Below are 14,145 nucleotides of genomic sequence, written 5' to 3' on the forward strand. Positions count from 1 at the left end.
CAAAGTTGATAATGGTTAGTATTGCCAGATTCTAAACCAGAAAATGCATGCCCGCGTACACCTGGTACACGTGACACCTGGTACATTAGAACATGGAGCAGTACAGCATAAGAACAGACCCTTCAAAGTATATCTATGCCTCATAATTTTATATACTTCCAACAGCTCTCCCAGGAATAACCTTCGAGGAAACAATTCAAGTCTGATTGTCCGAATGGCCTACTTCAAGGGATATGGGGGGGAAAGCAGAAACGTGATACAGATTTTGAATGATCAGCCATGATCATATTGAATGGCGGTGCTGGCTTGAAGGGTCGAATGGCGTACTCGTGCACCTATTTTCTATGTTTCTGCTTCTATGACTTATGAACAAGGTACAGCAGATGCTGGTCTACAACATAGGACACAAAGTGCTGGAGTAAGTGCGGGTCAGGCAGCATCTCTGGAGAATACGGATAGGTGAAGGGTACCTGGACTGGGACCCTTCTTCAACCTTTTTATAAACTAGCATCTGCAGTTCCTTGTTTCTACATTTTACTGTTCCACTGAGAAATCCGATCAAACTATGCCTACTTTGAAGTTCTCCTCCTCTCTCCCAGTCTGACCCAAAACGTCACCTATCCATGTTCTTCAGAAGTGCGGCCTAACCCACTGAGTTACTCCAGCACATTGTGTCTTTTGCTTTATTTGTTCAGTAAAATTATGGGGCTGGGTTTGCTTGGGATATAACCATGTCAACCTTTTTATTTTCTTGACACATTACTTAATTCAACATTTACCATTTTAGGTAAACACATAAACACAGCAGCAAAAGCATTTATCTCCAGTCCACTTGTCTGTTGCATTTGATCCAGTCACTAAGAGGAGAAGAGGCATGCAGTAGTCACTGGGACTGTTGATTCTTGATTTAACTCGACATGTGGGCGGGATGGTAACAGGAACTCCTAATAAACTGTGGCCTCATTCCAGTCTTTACACCCCTCGTCTTCCTTGTTCGGACTTGGTTTGGCTCTGACAATGTGTGCACATTTGACCTGTGCTTCAGTTAGCAGAGACGTTTGGTAAGTCTTTGAAATATTCTTTGTTCCACAAGTGTATGTAGAAAACCTGAGAAATTAGTCAAAGTTAAATGTATTTGTAACACGTCAGACTGAAGTACAGCATGGTGTTTTAATTATCTGTTTAAATAAGGTGATGTGAGGCAGCATCTCACACAAACAAAAAGCCAAGCAGCTTATTAAAAACTACTTTTTGTTTAATTAATCTTCTGCAACACAATAGGGTTATTTTTGAAAATAATTGGGTTTATGTAGAAGACTTTTAAGCAAATTTTAAGGCACATAAAAAGCAAACAGAAAGAAGTATTTGTTCGCAAACACATCGAACAGTGCTGAATATATAGAGAATGATAAGGAAAAAGTGATTGCTTTTTATTAATTCAGTAATAACTGACATGACTTCAGAATTAAGGGACAGAAGTTTAGGGGTAACATGAGGGGGAACTTCTTTACTCAGAGAGTGGTAGCGGTGTGGAATGAGCTTCCAGTGGAAGTGGTGGATGCAGGTTCGTTGGTATCATTTAAAAATAAATTGGATAGGCATATGGATGAGAAGGGAATGGAGGGTTATGGTATGAGTGCAGGCAGGTGGGACTAAGGGAAAAAAGTTGTTCGGCACGGACTTGTAGGGCCGAGATGGCCTGTTTCCGTGCTGTAATTGTTATGTGGTTATATGGTTAATAACAAATTCTATTTCACAATTTATATTATTTCATTAGTGAGGAATATACATACATTAAAACTGTTTTGGGGATGCACTGTGGAGCTTGGTTTTACTGTATTATGGTTCCCTGGTTTTACTGATTATTAATTTATTGTATTATTACATATTATCTGTTTGTGTTATGTTCAGGGGTCTGTTAAGCTGCAGCAAGTATATGTCATAATTCCATTGCTGGTACATATGACAATTAAACACTTGACAATTTATTAAATCACTTATGAAAATGCATGTGTGGCCTGTGTTACTCAATATCACTGTTCATTTTTTGCAGTGATATTAATATGAGGACAGGATTGTGAGGATTCTGTGATTATTAATAGAGTGCATTATTTACAATGTAATAAGAGAATCTATTGATATATATTTTTAAATTGTGTATATTTTTAAGATTATAAAATATTTTTTCCAGCAGGCAATTATATTTGTTTTATCCTTGATCGCATAATAGAGAGAGTGAAACAGGCATTTGTTGGCAAACTGTTGTCATGTGATTTGACTGTGTAACTTTTTGTTGATAAGGGAGCCCTGCAATCAATTCCTGGTACAAAATGCTTTATATGAGGATCACTTGTGATCGTATGAATTTGCTTGGAAAATATCTAAAAATATCGCTGGGAATAAAGCAATTTTGTTCAAGAATCTTTGCTAGAACTGGCATTTAAAGTTTTTAAAAGATAGTTTATCAAATATAATTAAGATTTCTGACAGCATATACATATACATTTTCTTTAAAAAAAAATAAACCCACATTACTTACTAATTGATAGTCATAGAGCCTTGCAGCACGGAAAATGGTTCTTCGGCCCACCTTGTCCGTGCCGACCAAGTTGGCATACTGCATTAGTCCCATTTGCCTGCATTTAGCCCATATATCTCTAAACCCTTCCTACCTGCATAACTGTTCCAATGTCTTTTAAAGGTCAGGTAGGCAGAGTATATTCAGACAGTCAAGGTTAAATGTTTCAGGAAATTTGGAAATGGGGAAGATATCTCTTCTGTATCTATTCATACCTCTAGTTTCCCTCTCCCCTGACTATCACTCTGAAGAAGGGTTTCAACCCGAAATGTCACCTTTTCCTTTTCTCCAGCCTGACCCGCTGAGTTACTCCAGCACTGTGTCTATGGATGTTTGATAGTCAGCACAGACTCGGAAGGCCAAAGGGCCTTTTTCTGTGCTGCATGATACTAACTAAATTCCAACCTCATCCAAAGATTTTGCACGTTTTCTTTCTCTTGAAACTGCATCACAACACTTTTTCCTCTTCCAGATACCCACACCACCCTGGCCACACTATCATTTCACTCCTGCCATAGGAAATAAGTTATAGGAGCCTGAAAACTGTAACATCCAAGTTCAGGAGCAGCTTCTTCTCTGCAGCCATCAAGCTATTAAACAATGCAGCCTCCAAATAAGCTCTGAACTACGTAGACTTGGGGGCATTGGTTTTGTATCTTTGCACTATTATTGTTATGTTCGTTTTTTTAACGTGTATCTATATGCGTGTGTGTGTGTGTGTGTGTGGTGTGTGTGTGTGTGTGTGTGTGTGTGTGTGTGTGTGTGTGTGTGTGTGTGTGTCAGGCACGTGCCGTGAATAATTTCTCAGGGTAGGCAGTCAGTCGGCTTTAAAAAAAAGTTAAACCGCGCATGTGCAGATTTTTCTCTCCGTAAAGAATTAAAAATAAGTAACAATTCAATTTTCCCAAGGCTTCAAAATCTCCTTCAATTTTTAATTACTGAATGGGTGGGGGACGGAGGATGAAGGCAGGAGGAGAGATGGTGGGAAAAACTGGAGCACACCGGGACGTTGAATCAGTTGTCATCTTATTGAATGACAATACTAATTCAAGGGACCAATTGGAGGGAGAGTTCCTTTCACAGCGTGTGGAGAGTCTGTGCCAGGGGTTAAAGATACGGGGAGGGCAGGAGTGTTGAGAAGGAGGGGGTTGGAGATCATATCAGACTCACTCACCGCTGCTGCAGCGCTCCGGGCACGGACAGCAGAACCGGCCGCCACTCCCGGGGAAGGAAGCAGCTCGGGTGACTGCGAGCGGCCGCCACTTCAGCGCCTTCTGCTGGTCCCCGCTCACCTCTGGCAGTGCTCTCCGTCTGAACACCTCTCACCTGCCGCTCGCCGGCTTTGCTCATGTCAAACGCGTCCCGCAAATCCTTAAATTCCCAGCCATGTAACCTCAACTGGTCCGGTGAACGCGCTGTCGGAATTTAAGGATTTGCGGGAAGCTGGCCGGCGAGCGGCAGGTGAGAGATGTTCAGACGGAGAGCACTGCCAGAGGTGAGCGGGGACCAGCAGAAGGGGCTGAAGTGGCAGCCGGTTCTGCTGTCGGGTCCCGGCGGCTGCACACAGTCACCCGAGCTGCTTCCTTCCTCGGAAGTGGCGGCCAGTTCTGCTTTCCGTGCCCGGAGCGCTGCGGCAGCCACCCGAGCTAATTCACTCCCCAGCCACAATAAAACCATATAGCAATTACAGCACGGAAACAGGCCATCTCGGCCCTTCTAGTCCGTGCCGAACAGTTACTCTCACCTAGTCCCATCTACCTGCACTCAGACCGGATGCCCTTCTTTACCCTACCTGCCTTCCTATTTATCTCTCTCCCTTCTCTTTCTTCCCATGGTTCTTCAATCTAAAACTATTCTTGCCCTGAAGAGTTGCCCTTATTTGTCCGAAGAGCAACGTGTCAGAATGCAAGTGTCATCGACTTGTACATTCATCCCTTTCACCAAATCGTTGCTTGGATACAATCACCGACAATGCTCCGTTTTCCCCCTTGCTTGCTGCTAATTGAAGTCAAATAATCGGAACGGGGACATATGAGGAGTGTTTGATGGCACTGGGCCTGTACTTGCTGGAGTTTAGAAGGATGAGCGGATATCTCATTGAAATTTACCGAATAATGAAAGACCTGGATAGACTGGATGTGGAAATTATGTTTTCAGTAGCGGGAGAGTCTAGGACCAGAGGTCACAGCTTCAGAATAAATGGGCGTAGCTTTAGAAAGGAGATGAGGAGGAATTTCCTTAGCCAGTGGGTGGTGAATCTGCAGAATTCATTTGCACAGATGGCTATGGAGGCCAAGTCATTGGGTATTTTTAAAGCAAAGATTGTTAGGATTAGTAAGGGTGTCAAAGGTTATGAGGAGAAAGCAGAAGAATGGGATTTTCAAAACTTTGCTTGGTGTGATTATGCCTGTGTCTGGGAAGATTTTTACTGAACTACTAGACTAAGTGGGACCCGTTTGAGGGGGAGGGGGGCTTTCTGGAGCGCTAGTATGGGTGGTGTGGGCCGAAGGGACTGGTTTCCAGAGGGCTAGTATGGACATTGTGGGCTGAATGGATTCTTGGGCTGGCAGCTCAGTCACTCAGGGCTGGTGGGATGGCAGCTCAGTCACTCAGGGCTGGTGGGCTGGCAACTCAGACACCCAGGGCTGGTGGGCTGGCAGTTCACTCATGGCTATTCCTTGAAATTCCATTGCAAGCATAGTGTAGGCATCCAAATTCAATTCCATAGCATTTCAAACAGAATGCAGGCCACCAAACGCAATTTCACAGCATTTCAGGCAGAGTGCAGGCCACCAAACTCAATTTCACAGCATTTCAGGCGGAGTGCAGGCCACTGAATTCAATTTCACAGCTTTTCAGGCGGAGTGCAGGCCACAAAACTCAATTTCACTGCACTTCAGGCAGAGTGCAGAATCAGATTTTATTCACCAAGTATGTTTTGCAACATACGAGGAATTTCAGTGGCCAGGTTAGTCATACAATTAAAAGCAATAGATTCAAAAACATATTTAAAATGAACATCCACCACAGTGACTCCTACACATTCCTCACTGTGATGGCAGGCGAAATAAAGTTCCAATCTCTTCCTTTGTACTTCTTTGGTCGGGGGCCTCGAGCCCCTCCATTGACGGGACGGTATTGACTACCGGGACCTCCGCGTCGAGGTGTTCAGTTCCCGCATCGGGGGGTCGTCAGCTACCCCGCACCGGGCGATCAAACCTCGTGTCGGGGCTGGACGAACCTTCTGCGGCGTTGGAGCTCCCAACTCAGCCTCTCCCGAGACTTCGAGCCCTTGTTGGTAAGTCCGCGGTGGGAGCGATCCCAGGCAAGGGATCCGCTCCGATGGTAAGTCCACGCCCCATGATGGGGCTCACGACAGTCCGAGGCGGCTCCCAGCTCCAGCGATGGTAGGCCGCAGAGCCCAGAGAATGTGATCCGAAAATGATCACATCTCCGGGAAGGGAAGGTCTTGAAAAAAAAGTTTTCCCCCGATCCCCTCCCCCCCGCCCCCAACCACCCACATTAAACAAACTGAAGAACATAAAAACAAACTTTAAACAAACGCTAAAAATAAAAAGTTGAAAAAACGAACAGACTGCCGGCTGGGCAGGCCATTTCCCCGGCGCCCCTGGTGGTCCATGCATGCCACCAAACTCAATTTCACAGCATTTCAGGCAGAGTACGGGCCACCAAACTCAATTTCACATCATTTTAGTCCACCAAATTGCCAAACAACTCATTGCATTGTCATTAAGGGCTAACAAATCGTTTATTGCAAGTACATTGCACTCACAGTTCAGTTGATTCACAGCTTAGAATCACAGTTGTGGACTTTCCCTCATGATCTTCCAGAGTGACTGACTCACGTCCGGGCATCCGAGGTTTTATAGTCCTGCCCACCCCACCACCTTCATCGTGGTGATTGACAGACGAGAGGACCAATCAGCTGATCTCAAGATTTTTTAAACACTCATAACTTTTTTATTTTTCATCGATCGGAAAAATCCTCGGGACTGCCTCAGCGGAGGAGGACTGTGAGTAAGATGGCCAAAAATCATAGCAATATATGGTAGAGTCTTTTCTAAAATCTAATATACACCGCAGACAGGAAGTGGTCAAGATGAGACTTTTAGTTATATAGATATACAAAAAAGGAAACTCACTGTCCCAAGGTACATGTGACAATAAAATACCACTGAACCATTGGAACATTTGCTTGGTGCTTAGTGTTTTTTTTTAAAGCAAAAATGATACTCTCAAATGTTAGCTGTTGAAAATTAATTTAGAATTGGACACTATTTTATCTGTCATCTAAGTTGTTACGAACTGCCTTGGTTGCACTGGGGACTTTGGCCTTTTTTTTGCACTATATCGGGTCTTTTGTTTATTTAACTTTTGTTTATGATTGTTTATTGTAGTGTCGATTGAGTACTGTGTTTGCAGACCGGTTCTGCTACTTCAAGTGGCATTCTCATTGTTTTATTTGGGTACATATGACAGTAAAACAGTCTTGACTTTTAATTGATGCTTTGCAAATGACAAAGTACGATGTTACACTTATCTGTTTCAAGAATTACTTAACAAAGATTCAGTTCAACAAAATCCAAAGCCAAATTCTTGGGCAACATCTGGTGGTTACAATTGAAATGCAAAAGGGAAAGGTATTTAATTGGATCTGTCTTGGGGGTGATACCACCAGTTTATCATAATCAGCCTCAGAAATTCCAGGCACTGCAAGTTCTTGAAAATATTGATAGCTTTCTTATTATCACTCCTTAAGAACATAGAACAGTACAGCAGTGGAGCACGGCCTTTCGCTCACAATGTCCATGTTGAACATGATGCCAAGTTTAACTAATCTCCACTGCCAGGAATGACGGCCTGTTTGAAATGGGTACTTCACAAACACAAAATTTGTTATTAATATAGAACATAGAACAGTACAGCACAAGAACAGGCCCTTCAGCCCACAATGACCATGCTGAAAATGATGCCCAGAACAACTCTTATCAACCTGCACATAATCCATATTCCTCCATATCCAAGTGCCTATCCAAAAGCCTCTTAAATACCACTAATTGTATCTGCCTCCTCCACCACCACCCCCAGCAGCGCGTTGCAGGCACCTATCACTCTCTGTACTAAAAACTTGCTCCACACATTGCCCCTCTCACCTTACGAAGGAGCGCTGCTAATATTTCTGAACTTAAAACCAGCAATTTCTGTGAGGTACTGCTGTTTTAACATGTGCAGTGCCTGCCATCTTAAGGATTCCCAGAATGATTGAATCGTAACTTGGTCACACTTGTGGTCTGTAGATGTGTCCCATCGAACTTTGGGAGTAGTATGTACACTTCATTACAGGAAGGACATGGAAGCTTTGGAGAGGGTGCAGAGGAGGTTTAGTTTATTAAGTTTATTCTTATTACTGTCACGTGTGTTGCTGTATTGTATTAGAATTAGCTGTGGTGACGTGGGTACTTCTCCTATGGGGCCGGGGAATTAAAATACGACACCCTGAATAGGTTTTGCCTTTTTTTGCATTGTTGTTAGTTGCAATTAATTAATTATTATTCTGAAGCTCTGATCGTTGGACTGAATTAATTTCTAATTCAGATAAGCCTCCAGTAATTAATGTGTAGGAAGATATTTTAGTTGCTGGTCTACACCGAAGGTAGACACAAATGCTGGAGTAACTCAGCCGGTCAAGGAGCATCTCTGGAGAAAAATAATAAGTGACGTTTCAGGTCGAGACCCTTCTTCAGATTCAATCAGGGGACAGGAAAAATAGAGGAATGAGAAGGTACAGAACAAATCGGAGTCGGTACTGATGGTCAAGGAGCCCACAATGGTCCATTGTTGTCTGTGGAGGTGGTGATAATGAACGGATACGGACAGTGAAACTAGCAGGACGTCTAGGGTGTGGGAAGGATGGAGGCAGAGGGAATGCAAGCATTACTTGAAATTAGATAAATCAATTTTCATATCGCTGGGTTGTAAGCAAAATATGAGGTACTATTCCTCCATTTTGCACGTGGGCTCATTCCAGCAATGGAGGAGGCCCAGGACAAAAGGTCAGTGTGGGAAGGGGAGTTAAAATGTCCGTTTCCTGGATCCTGTTTGGTTAATCTTCAACCATTCTGCTTTGTACCTTCCTGTCGTACCCCATTTATCAACTGACCAAATATCATGCCTGGCAGTTCATCCATTTATCCCTTAGTCTAGAGTTGTTTCATCTCATGGGAGTTCATAAAATAAAGCACAGATTTCTCCAGGTCTCATTTTCCACGGACATGGTCTTTTCTCTGCCCACTGAGTAAATATTATTGTCTCTTTATTGCACTATTGTATAATATTATACATACAATGGAGGCAAATTGTTCTTAACATGAACTGCATTATTCACATGCAATTCAAATTATGCTTAACATATTACTATTTGAATTATGCCTTACATAATACTATTACTGATTACTATTTGAAGATAATGTTCAAATAATCTCATGATTTCATCACATTTACAAATTTGATGACACTTTGTTGGAAGAATGAATGGAAAATAAATAATTAGGACATAATCATTAAATAATTATTTTTCATGGTGAGATTGAGTTAACATTTGTTCGGTCATTATTTTAGTCTTTACTAATATAAGAATGATTATCGGCCAATGGTGTTGATATTGTGTGATCCAGAGATCCGGGTTCAATCCTGACTACACATGCTGTCTGTACGAGTTTGTACGTTCTCCCTGCGACCACATGGGTTTTCGCCGGGTGCTCGGTTTCCTTCCACACTCCTAAGATTTGAATTTGATTAATCAGTCTTACATATTAATATCCGATATTGATCAGATCATTAATCAGACTGGTCAGTCTGAATAAGGGCCACTGATCGGAAACGTCAACTATCCATGTTCTCCAGAGATGCTGCCTCATCCGCTGAGTTAGTGACTAGTGGGGTGCTGCAAGGCTCGGTGTGCGGTGATTAGTGGGGTGCCGCACGGCTCAGTGCTGGCATCCCAGTTTACAATATATATTAACGATTTAGATGAGGGAATTAAATGTAATATATTTTTGCGGATGAACCAAACCTGGGGAGCAGTGTGAGGAGGATGCTAAGTGGCTGCAGGGTGACTAGGATAGGTTGGGTGAGTGGGCAGATGCATGGCAGATGCAGTATAACGTGGGTAAATGTGAGGTCATCCACTTTGGCGGCAAGAACAGGAAGGCAGATTATTATCTGAATGGTGTCAGATTAGGAGAAGGGGAGGTGCAACGAGACCTGGGTGTGCTTGTACATCAGTCACTGAAAGTAAGCATGCAGGTACAACAGGCAGTGAAGAAAGCTAATGGCATGTTGGCCTTCATTGTGAGAGAATTTGAGTTTAGGAGCAAGGAGGTCCTACTGCATTTGTACAGGGCCCTGGTGAGACCGCACCTGGAGTATTGCGTGCAATTTTGGTCTCATAATTTGAGGAAGGACATTATTGCTATTGAGGGAGTGCAGCGTAGGTTCACCAGGTTAATTCCCGGGGTGGCGGAACTGACATATGATGAAAGAATGTTTCGACTGGGCTTGTATTCACTAGAATTTAGGAGGATGAGAGGGAATCATAGAAACATATAACATTCTTAGAGGATTGGACAGGGTAGATGCAGGAAAAATGTCCCCGATGTTGGGGGAGTCCAGAACCAGGGGTCACAGTTTAAGAATAAGGGGCAGGCCATTTAGGATTAAGATGAGGAAAACGTTTTCACCCAGAGTTCTGAATCTGTGGAATTCTCTATCACAGAAGGCAGTGGAGGCCAATTCATTGGATGTTCTCAAGAGTTAGATTTAGCTCTTAGGGCTAAGGGAATCAAGGGACATGGGGGAAAAGATGGAACGGGGTACTGATCAGCCATGAACTTTTTTCACACAGAGAGTGGTGAATCTCTGGAACTCTCTGCCACAGAGGGTAGTTGAGGCCAGTTCATTGGCTATATTTAAGAGGGAGTTAGATGTGGCCCTTGTGGCTAAGGGGGTATGGAGAGAAGGCAGGTACGGGATACTGAGTTGGATGATCAGCCATGATCATATTGAATGGCGGTGCAGGCTCGAAGGGCCGAATGGCCTACTCCTGCACCTAATTTCTATGTTTCTATGTTACTCCAGCACTTTGAGTCCATCTTTGGTATAAACCAGTTCTGCAGTATCTGCAGTTCCTTTTTGTTACATCAAGTTTTTTACTGTACCTCGGAACACAGAACACAGAAACTCAGCGGGTGCAGCAGCATCTATGGAGCGAAGGAAATAGGCAACGTTTCGGGCCGAAACCCTTCTCCAGACAACTAACCTATCCCTGGATCAAGATATAGCTGCACTCTCCACATGCCTCCTGCAATGGGCCAACAAGCATCCCCTCAGACGCTGCCCGACCCGCTGAGTTTCTGCATCACCTTGTGTCTTCTGCTCCACTCCAGCCCTGTGCGCTTCTACACACGGGGAGCAGTCGCTCTCTCAACCGTGGTATTTGCAAAATGACAAATGCAGAGAGTGGAGGCGGCGCCTTTAACTCCCTGGCCCTGCCCGCCCCTGCCCTATCCTACCTGGCCCGACCCGGTCCTGCCCTGCCCTGCCCCACTGCACGGGGCATGCGTGCTCACCTGGTGTACACACCTGTTCCACCCAAGCGGAAGCCGGCGCCCAGCGTGGCAGCGAGCCCGGGACAGCCAGCGGGGTCAGTCCTGGACCAAGGTGGCGGGCGCTCCTTCTCTCTCTCCCGGGGCAACGCTGCTGCTCTCCCTCCGTCTCCCTCTCTCTCCCGGGACGACACTGTGCTCCCGCCGTCTCTCCCGGGACGACACTGCGCCCCCTCCCTCCCCCTGTCTCTCCCCTTCCCGGGACGACACTGCGCTACCTGTCCCGGGGCAATGGTGCGGTCTCTCTCTCTCTCTTTCTCTCCCGGGACAAGGCTGCGCTCCCTCTCCCTCTCTCCGGGCAATCGTTACACTCTTGATGATTCACCCTGCACTCGGTGAATGCATAGACCCTGATTCCCTCATGATCTGCTTTAGGCGGGGATAATCCCAGCGTTGCAACACACGGCGACCCATTGAAACCCCGCTGGGGGTTCCTTCTGGGCTCATCCCATTGTCCGGACAGCGAGTCTGGCCCGGGGATTACTGACCCTCATCCCAACCCTTGCGGCCAACTCCGGACACCCAGCACCTCAGGTAGGCTGCCTTTTACTGCTGTTTTACTAAAGCAAACTTCGTGCGTGTGCTAACTCAGCGACTTCATGCGTGCTGTTGATCTGTAAAAAAGAAGCAAAGTGCTGGAGGAACTCGGTGGGTGAAAAGGGCAGCATCAGTGGGCACACGTCAACACGCTCTTAATCTTTTTTTTTTAACCAACCAAGGTAAAGGATTCTAAAGCCAGAGGGCACAGGCTTAAGGTGAGAGGGGAGTGATTTAAGAAGGATCTCAGGGGCACTTTTTTCACTCGGAGGGTACTCCCTATCTCGAATGAGCTGCCAAAGGTAGCTTTAGAAGCAATACAATTATGACTTTTAAAAGACATTTGGATATATAGATATGTTCTTAAGTCATAGGAGCAGAATGAGGCTATTCAGTCCATCAAGTCTACTCCGCCATTCAAACATGGTTGATCTACCTTTCCGTCTCAACCCCATTCTCCTGCCTTCTCCCCATAACTTTTGCGCCCTTGCTAATCAAGAACGGTCAATCTCCACTTAAAATATATATGATGACTTGGCCTCCACTACCGTCGGTGGCAATGATTCACTAGCTTCTGGATAAAGGTTCCTCCTCATCCCCATTCTAAAGATGTTCTTTTATTAGAAACATAGAAACATAGAAATTAGGTGCAGGAGTAGGCCATTCGGCCCTTCGAGCCTGCACCGCCATTCAATATGATCATGGCTGATCATCCAACTCAGTATCCCGTGCCTGCCTTCTCTCCATACCCCCTGATCCCCTTAGCCACAAGGCCCACATCTAACTCCCTCTTAAATATAGCTGAGGGTAGGAAAAGTTTAGAGGGATATGGACTAAATGTAAGCAAATGGGTCTAGTCCAGTATGCCAATTGGGTCGCCATGAACAACTTGGGCCAAAGTTCCAGTTCCCATGCTGTAATGACACAATTTTTGGTTAGGACCCTTCTTCAGAGTCAGTCCCTTCCACAGATGCTGCCTGACCCGCTGAGTTCCTCCACTACTTTGTGTTTTGCTCAAGATTTCACCATTTGCAGTTCCTTGTGTCTCCACGATATTGATTACACTTGCACCAGGTTTAGGACGTGGATGTTATAAGTGATTATGTTGGAGTGTAGCTCCAACATCAAGGCAGCATCAGTATTAGATTGAAGAAAGGTCCTGACCCAAAACGTCACCTGACCATGTTCTCCAGCGATGCTGCCTGACCCGCTGAGTTACTCCAGCACTTTGTGTCCATTTTTGGTGAAGGTTTTTCAGTTGAGGTGACTTCTGGTGCCTGCAAGCACTCATTGGGGGAGGTGTTGTGGGTGGTGTGGGAGGTGGGTGGTGGGGAGGTGTGGGGAGGTTGGGGTGGTAGGGAGGTTTGGGTGGTGGGGTTGTGGGGAGATGTGCTGATAGCCGAGGTCATATGTGACAGGTGAGTTTCCCACTAAGGTGTTTTAGACAATTGTCTTTCATCTGTCAAAAATGGTTTTCAATTAAGCCGACATTCCTATTTGGAAACTTTCATCAAATAGTATATTGTACACCATAGAGCATTGGTATACACAAACTTTATCCTGTGGACTGTACAGTCTGAACAAGGATTCCAACCAGAAATGTCACCTATAGTTATTGGTCATGGGAAGAAGGCAGAAGAATGGGGTTGAGAGGGAAAAATAGATCAGCCACGATTGAATGGCAGTGTGGATTTGATGGGCTGAATAGCCCAATTTTGCTCCTATAACTTATGAATGTATGAATTGCTCCTTTTCTTCAGAGATGCTGCCTGACCTGCTGAGTTACTCTGGTATTTTGTGTCTTTCTCCAGAGATGCTGCCTGGCCTGCTGAGTTTGTGTCCTTATTTTGTAAACCAGTTTCTGGAGTTCCTTGTTTCTAGCAGTGCACTGCACCATGTACTGTTGCCCGCGTCTGCATGGGCGAGTTGAGCTGATGGCTCTATCTCCAGACTGTATGACTCATTTCTGATTCAATCCAAGACAATTGTCCTGACTTGTGTAATTCCTGCTGCTCACACTAAAGTCAGCAGACCATCATCTGTGTTCCAAAATGTTTCATAGCGCACAATAAGAAATGCAGAATCACTTACACTTTTGTATACACTTTTATCAAAGACTTATTCCCTGAAAAATTCATTTGAGATTGAACGTACAAAGCAGGTTGTCATAGAGTGATACAGTGAAAACAGGCCCTTCGGCCGAGTTTGCCCACACCGACTGGCCAACATGTCCCAGACACCGGCCAATTTGTCCAAGATATGTTTGTAGTGCTTTAATTTGGAGGAAAGTACATAGCAGAATAAATGTGTAAAAAAATAGTGTCAACTTGATTTATGTGATAGTTT

The 14,145-nt window shown here is 44.7% G+C and overlaps 1 protein-coding gene across 5 annotated transcripts in view; it reads left to right on the plus strand.

Annotated features, from left to right (window-relative positions):
- Window positions 1-11,285: 11,285 nt before the first annotated feature.
- LOC129698844 (polypeptide N-acetylgalactosaminyltransferase 3-like) overlaps window positions 11,286-14,145 on the plus strand; it is a 28,105-nt gene continuing 25,245 nt past the window's right edge. For 3 of the 5 annotated variants that reach the window (XM_055638167.1, XM_055638165.1, XM_055638168.1), the window contains exon 1: window positions 11,340-11,796. The gene's annotated coding sequence lies outside the window, so the exon portion shown is untranslated. Of the gene's footprint in view, window positions 11,301-11,336; window positions 11,797-14,145 lie in introns of those variants that run through there. The other 2 variants (XM_055638166.1, XM_055638169.1) reach the window with 2 other exon arrangements.

The sequence above is a fragment of the Leucoraja erinacea genome, chromosome 7, assembly GCF_028641065.1.
Source record: "Leucoraja erinacea ecotype New England chromosome 7, Leri_hhj_1, whole genome shotgun sequence".
Classification (NCBI taxonomy): domain Eukaryota; kingdom Metazoa; phylum Chordata; class Chondrichthyes; order Rajiformes; family Rajidae; genus Leucoraja; species Leucoraja erinaceus.